Source organism: Physeter macrocephalus, chromosome 1 (assembly GCF_002837175.3).
Source record: "Physeter macrocephalus isolate SW-GA chromosome 1, ASM283717v5, whole genome shotgun sequence".
Lineage (NCBI taxonomy): Eukaryota > Metazoa > Chordata > Mammalia > Artiodactyla > Physeteridae > Physeter > Physeter macrocephalus.
The window spans coordinates 73519496-73527458 of NC_041214.2; positions in this window are offsets into that span (position 1 = coordinate 73519496).

Sequence of the window (7963 nt, forward strand, 5' to 3'; positions counted from 1 at the left end):
AGGAATAAAGACACAGACGTAGAGAAAGGACTTGAGGACACGGGGAGGGGGAAGGGTAAGCTGGGATGAAGTGAGAGAGTGGCATGGACATATATACACTACCAAATGTAAAATAGATAGCTAGTGGGAAGCAGGAGCATAGCACAGGGAGATCAGCTCGGTGCTTTGTGACCACCTAGAGGGGTGGGATAGTGAGGGTGGGAGGGAGATGCAAGAGAGAGGGGATGTGGGGATATATGTATATGTATAGTTGATTCATTTTGTTATATAGCAGAAACTAACACAACAACATAAAGCAATTATACTCCAATAAAGATGTTTAAAAAAAAATAGTCCTCTATTCTGTATTTTTCGTGAATGAGATAGTTAAGCTATAGATCTGTCCCAATCTCTCAAAAAGTAGGAAATGAGAATTCTGCAATAACTGGACAATAAAAGTCAAGAAGCCCAGGACCCCAGACTGGCTCAGCTGGGTTTAATCATTGAGTGTCCTGGGGCAAAGCTGTTTAAAACCTTAATTTCTGTGCTAGTAAAACAAGTGAGTTAGTTAAACTAAGTGATGTCTAAGGTGTTTTCCATTTCCAATATTTTCTGATTCTCAGCTCCTAATAGGCTGTTTTAGTGCTGAGGGTTAGCTACAGGAAGGTTTATATATCCTATTACATCAGTCATTACATCAACATAATAGTTTTTTAAGTTGCACATAAAAGATGAAGTTATGTACATCTCTATGAACAAATGTTCTATTTCATAAGCTTATTCATCTGATAAACGAGTTCTATAATCTGCCGTGCTAAGGTTCTTTTTGAAGATTAGAGCTGCAGGCTATTGTAGGAATTCCTGTGTGCAGTAAATCTTTAATATAAATTATATATTAGAAAAACATTTTAATTTACTCTGTGATCACTGGCCAAAATATAAAATTCAAGTTCAACAACATTACTGCTTTCTGGCATGACTGATCACAAATCATCAGTAATTTTATGAATCAATTTGGACACCAAATAAAAAGAATTTTTGACCGACTATCTCCACAAATCAGTGTTTAAGATTTACATTCCAAGTGATTATATATTTCATTTATATTCTGATGGAGGCTCAAATTTATTTCAGACATAGACATTCTACTCTGATAAAGGAACCATCTGATCATAATGGTCTAGTGAAAAGACCGAAAGCCTTACTTGGTTCCTTTCCCAAACTCTTTTCTTATTTCGCATTTTACTCAAATTATTCCTTTGGAAGACCAGATTTTAAAACACACTACTACTCTCTGACCTTTTTCCAACAAATTAAATTGTCAAATATTTCTGTGAGATATATTTATAGAAATGTTTATAAGCAAAACTAATGGACCAGAAAAAAAAACAAGTTGCTAATAAATTCTATGTTTAATGATGAGATACAAAAATATGAAATTTTTAAGGAAAAGGAAGAAAAGTAGCAGAATTTACCTAGTTTTCCTAATTTGGCTTAGATTTTAAATAAAGAAATATGATATTATTATAATTTAGCAACTGGACTAAAACAAGACACCTAAGTTCTTGTCCTAATAATGCCTCAAATCTAAGGATTACAGAGTGAGATTCATTATGCCTTTTTACAGCTTTTCAAAATACTTTCCATAGAGGTGTATATATATATACATTAGTTTTAAATGACTGATCAATTTAATCTCAAACTATTTTCATAATATGCTGAATAGCCCGGTAGATGAGATTCCTATTTCTTACTTTAACATGGACAACTTCAGAAGGATGCCCTTGGTAATGACGAGAAAATTGCTTTAGACAAGGTATAATATCAGGAGTAAAAGAAGGTGAAATATGGAAAAAATAAAGTGGGATTTTTAACCAGAGAAAATGTAAAAACTGAAGTGGCTAAGACTTTAAATTAACAAACATTTCCCCACTGTATTACTCATACCCCTTGTTGCCCCACCCCCATCCCCAATTCAGCAGCAACAGCAGTCATTGCCTCAAGAAGAAGAAAAAGATTTCTGGCTTTTGAATTTCAAAAACTTGGAATCAGAGGACAGAAGGAAAGGATTATTATGATGAAACAATCCACAAGAATCCTAGTAAAGCTAAAAGATTTAAAAATTAGCTAGAGAATAATAAGGGTTCCTAGGACTGAAAAGATCAGGGGTGACAGAGAGTGCCTAAACACCTAGGTCCACGTGCATTTGGGTGAGTCTGTGCTCCAATTACTGGGCAAGGCCTGAGGAAGCAGCAAAAATCCAGGGTTTCCCACATCTCCTGTGCTGCACATGAGATGGCTCTATGAGGTAGGTAGGCAGTCTTCAGATGGTGTCCTAGAGATCCCTGAGTTTCCAAGTATAGAAATGACCCAGAGAACCAGCTGCTTGGTAAAGGATAAGGAAGGATCCAGAAGTAACCAACAGGACCAAAGAGGAATGAGGTCATTCCATCTAATGTTGATGTGGGCACCTGATATTATAAAGGACCACATGTGGTCTCCCAATGATCTGCCTTATGAAAGTCTGCTGGAACTTATATTCAGCCCCAGATAAAGGCAGTTCCTGAGAAGGAATGCCGCAGTGACTGAAATTATGGTTCTATCTTTCCATTACATTGAGTCTCAAATTAGAAATGTTAAATTTTACAGAAAAATACATATTTTGTACAACTCTGTTTTTTTGGACTGAGATCTATACCTGCTAAGTGGGATGAACCCTCTCTGATTCTAACTTAGGTCATGCATTGGCCTCAGACAAGAGTCTAAGTGGGGGTGGTACAAGACTGGAGCAGGGGAATGGAGGAGAGGAGCAACAGCGACCCTGCTGTAATTCTGCAGCCCTCCCTCTGCCTCAACCTCAGAGCTCCTACACAGGTACTTTTGTGTGCCTGTGGCTGGGTTGTAGCCAAATTTTGGCTTAAGCATTTTACAGACATTATGTCTTTCCTCACTGCAACCTTTTTCTCATTGATAGGGTAGAGGTGAGGAAATGGAAGTTTAGAAAGTTACACAGTCATTCAAGTTCACACACTTACTAAGTGAAGATCTGAACCTGAGTCTCCCCAGTTCTGACACTATTTCTAACCCCTAGGCTGCCTGCAATAACAGGGTGCAGATTCAATTTCAAGGAAATGTAACTGAGGGGAAATAGTACTAGAACTAGATTTGAGAAGAATCGGATTTTTCCACAGCAGTGTGTAAAAGGGGACTTCTGACTTTGTGGATAGGTTAATGCCAGGGAAGGTTTTTTTTTTCTTCACCCATTCAGTCAACAAATATTTTTGAGCACCTGTGATATGCAAGATACGGTACTCCAACTATAAATCCCTACTATGGAAGGCACTCTAGGGCCAGACCCTTACTCAGGGTACACACTGAGAACAATGCTCATCCCTTCTCTCTTTGTTCTGCTCTGGAAACCAGAACAGCTTTACAGCACCTGGAGTGAGTAGGCAGGGGGAACAGGGAGCATACTCACTGCTCTGAGGAAGGAGGAGAACTGATGACTTGTCTCCTAACTAGTCTCCCTGCCTCTAGTCTCTCCCCTCCTTCCACCCATTCTTCCCTCTTTCTGCCAGGAAATATTGTTTCTAATACATATATTTTACCAGTTAAAGTACACCCCTTAAATATACCACTTGCTTGCTAGATCCCATACAATGAAGTTCACAGTCTAGCATGAGTTCAAGGCCCTTCTCTATATTTCCTGACCTCCCTCCTCCAACCTGTCCTGTTTTTCAACTACACTACACTACACTACTCTACTCTAACTCTTTGTGCAAGCTGTATCCCATTGCCTAAATCTCTTCCCAACCTTCTATTTTGTGCATTCCTCAAATGTCCCCAAATTCTAACTCCTCTAGGAAATCTTTCAGGAGCCCTCTCTGCTTGTGAAATTAATAATTCCTTCCTCTGATTCCACATAGCAATTTCTTCACAATTCTACAAAAACATTTATCTCGTTGGGTATGTCAAATGGGCAATACTGATCAGAGGGAGGATTCAGAGGGAAGGAATCCATGGGATTGGAGGAGGTGAAAGTATCAGAGTTAGTTAGAAGAAATGGAATGTGTGAAGTCAGTGAACTCAGAGGAACACATACAGGTCAGAAAGACCCTGTAGAGGAATAGATTAAAAATAAAAAAGAGGGAGAAGCTAAAGAATATTTACAAACATATGACCAGAAAATTGAGATGCCCCAAGAATACTGTTATACCCCATGGAGCACCTGGGGTTGAAATTCTCAAAGTCCACATTCAGTTTTCTTAGTAACAGACTTCTGTGCCATGCCACAGCATTAGGATGAGAAAAACCACATGCATGGAAATACATTAATAATGAGAGGTGGAGCTATATAGAGTCTAGTTATCCTCACCTTTTGGTGAAGATCTGGAGAGAGGTTTGGAAGGGTTTGTGCAAAAAAAAACCAATTAGATCCTGAAGGATGAATTTTGGATCATATATTATAATACAGCTCATTTCAGTCTGCAAGCTCAAGATATTTTCTGGGAACAGTGCATACCTATTGTTTCTCCATGTGTTTTGTTGATGTGGATAATAAGTCAAGTATTTCTTCCAATCCATGATGTCTCATCTATTCTACTCATCAGCCTCACTGCCTGGAAAAAACTTTTAAAGTAAATTTTGACTTTAACATTGTACACACATTATTTCTTTCCTCACTGAAACTGGGAAATTGCAGAAGTCCATTTCCCAGGGCCCTAAGTTAGGCTGGGGATTGGAAAGGTTATGTCAACTCACTAAGATTTCTCAAGGAATCAAACTGGCACTTGGGCAGGGTGTGTGCTGGTCTCCGCAGAGATACTGGTAACACAACTTGACCCACACTGAGGGAATTGCAGGGAGACTAGAATAGTGCTTAGCATGAAAAATGAAGGAATAGACTAATCCAATCTCCATAATGGGGTGTCAGAAAAGAATGCAACATTTAAACCAGTAAAAGTTTGACTTATTACAGCAAGAGTCAGAAATGGACAGAAACTTTCATGGCCCTGAAAGAATCTGGGGATAGATGCATGAATGAATAGAACTGGAGTCATCTCTGAAAATGGAAGAAAGGGGAAAGTTGCCCAAGCACTACAACCGGAAGGTGCTGAGTGAAGCAAAAAGGACCAGGGAGAGGAGAAAGCTTGCAGAAATCTAGTAGATCATTACGGTAAACTCTGTCTGGGCCATCTGAGTACTGGAAGTGCAGAGAAGCAGTTAACCCAGGGCAAGTAGTAGTCATGCCATGTCACAGGGAGACTTTGAAGGATAAAATAAGGAAAGAGGGGCTCCCCTGGTGGTGCAGTGGTTGAGAGTCCGCCTGCTGATGCAGGGGACACGGGTTCGTGCCCCGGTCCGGGAAGATCCCACATGACACGGAGCAGCTGGGCCCGTGAGCCATGGCCGCTGAGCCTGCGCGTCCGCAGCCTGTGCTCCGCAACGGGAGAGGCCGCAACAGTGAGAGGCCCGCGTACCGCAAAAAAAAATAAAAATAAAAATAAAAAAAATAAAATAAAATAAGGAAAGATCTTTGCCGCTCTCTTCCTAGTACCCAAGGAAGAAAGTGGTTGTAACTAGTATTGGTTGGCCAAAAAGTTTGTTCGGATTTTTCCATAAGAGCTTACAGAAAAACCAAACGAACTTTTTGGCCAACACAACAGTATGCCAACTATGACCACTGGAACCCCTGTCTCTACGTCAAGGCTGTCTCCCTAGGTATTGTTGTGCCCCCAGGATGATGAGTCAAAGATGATGATCAGAATCTCTAGCAGCTGTTCTAGGCCTTGCATCTGGATCACTGGACTGCCCTAATCAAGAACATCAAAGATGAGAGGGCGGCTAAAGAAGGTGACACACCTCGTAAGATAGCCTGCCTCTTTGACAAGGGACCTGCCTACACAAGAATACAGAAGAAATCTCTGAGAATTGTAGCAATAAAGGCTAAAAAACAAGGGAAACTGGATGAATGCCAAAGGTTTTAAGAGGTGAGAGTGAGGCAATGCTGTGCTTTTATTGATTCTCTCAGAAGGAACAACCTAAAAAAAGGTTGGTTTCAGTAAAGTGTTTTAAAGTAAAAAGTTTTGAAACTCAAAGTGTAATGTTAGTTACAAGACAAAACCTTATGCTCTAAGAAACTTTTTTTTTTAATGTGTGTGGCTTAAATCTCTCTCCTTGCAGATAACAAACTCTAGCCTTTGAGACGGCATGAATGTACAAAAGGGAGCCAAATGGGTTTAAATTAATCTTCAGGGTTTCATTGCCTTGAAATGGAAACATTTCCATTTGTAAAAATACAGTGAATTATTTCTGAAACTTCTTTGTAAAACAAACCAGGTAGAAAGATTAGAATTTGGGCTATGCTTATAAGAATTTTTAAAGCTATGTATTTTTTTTTTACTTCCAGGATGGACCTTTGTTCCCAAGTATATTGAAATGAAATGATCTTGAAACAACTGATCTGTTGATCTCTTGTTATAAATCAACCTGTGTTTTAAAATTACTATTTTTTGTGTGTTTGGCTTAAGTTTTTTTTTTAGAAAGGTGACTCATTAAATAGCACTACAAAAATGGGTGAAGGTAGAAAACCTTCCTATAGCATAGAAATGCAATGGCATTATATGTTTAATGATGGTTATCCAAGAATTATTCTTCAAGGCTGAAGTTTTGGGAGAAAATCCTTTGAAGATTATTTTGCAATCTTGTTTCAAGCTAGGGAATCTGTGACTTCTAAGTTAAAAGGAGTCCTGGCCAGCCTTCCCACCATCTGTAATAAAATATGATGTTTAAGAGATTTACAACTACAAATTGGAAAGGCCCTTTATTTGGGAAATTTAAACTATTAAAAAATTAAAACCTTTAAGTTAATTTAAAGCTAAAGAATGTAAAGGTGGTAGAAATGTATATTACAATAAAATAGGTAAGTTAGATTTTATTTTAATTTGAGGATTTCTTTAGCTGATTTTCCAATTGAGTAGATGTGTCTTTTTTTGAAAATAGGGAAATAGATTAATTTGTATGGGATTTAATTTTTTTTATTTTTAAATAATTTTATTCTAGTGGCTTATATTTTTTGGTTTACACCAAAAAATAATTTTAACCTATAAATTGAAAATGATAACCCTCATCACCCAAAAGAATTTAGAAAAATTTACTGACACAAGAGGTCACTGACATTTTTAGTAAACATAATAATATGAGTAACTGAAAAGTACTATATTTTGAAAGATGAAATTCTAATATTAGAATACATAGCATGATTGGAAGTTTTAGTTAGAATACAAATGTGTTTTATAAAAAATTAATATAGGATACAGCTTTACTGTAACCTTTATTCATTAATTAAAGCTTGCTTTATGCTAGGTCCTATCACCTCATTTGCATTTAAATGCATTATATATATGTATATATATATATATATATATATATATATATAGGAGAACAAGATAAGCTTAATTTTACTAGTTAATATGGTCTTAATACAACTACATTACACTAATATTTTTATCAAAATTTTTTGTCTCCAAAGAGGTTTTTTTATAGAATGTCTCCATTTATATATATTATTTTCTTATGTATGTTGAGAAAATAACACTGATCCTTTCTGCTAACTTTATGATTAAAATATAACTGCCAAAATTAAAATGTAGTCATAACGTAAATAGGAAAAGTAGCATGGTGCTGTGGTTAAAAAAAACAGGTTTTGAGGTCAATTTGTCTAGATTTAAATTCTGTCTCCTGTAGTTACTACTGACCTGATATGGAGCAATCTTTACAAGTATCATTTTCTTTTTTTTTTTTCTTTTTCTTTTTTTTTTAACGTTTTTATTGGAGTATAATGGCTTTACAATGGTGTGTTAGTTTCTGCTTTATAACAAAGTGAATCAGTTATACATATACATATATCCCCATATCTCTTCCCTCTTGCGTCTCCCTCCCTCCCACCCTCCCTATCCCACCCCTCTAGGTGGTCACAAAGCAC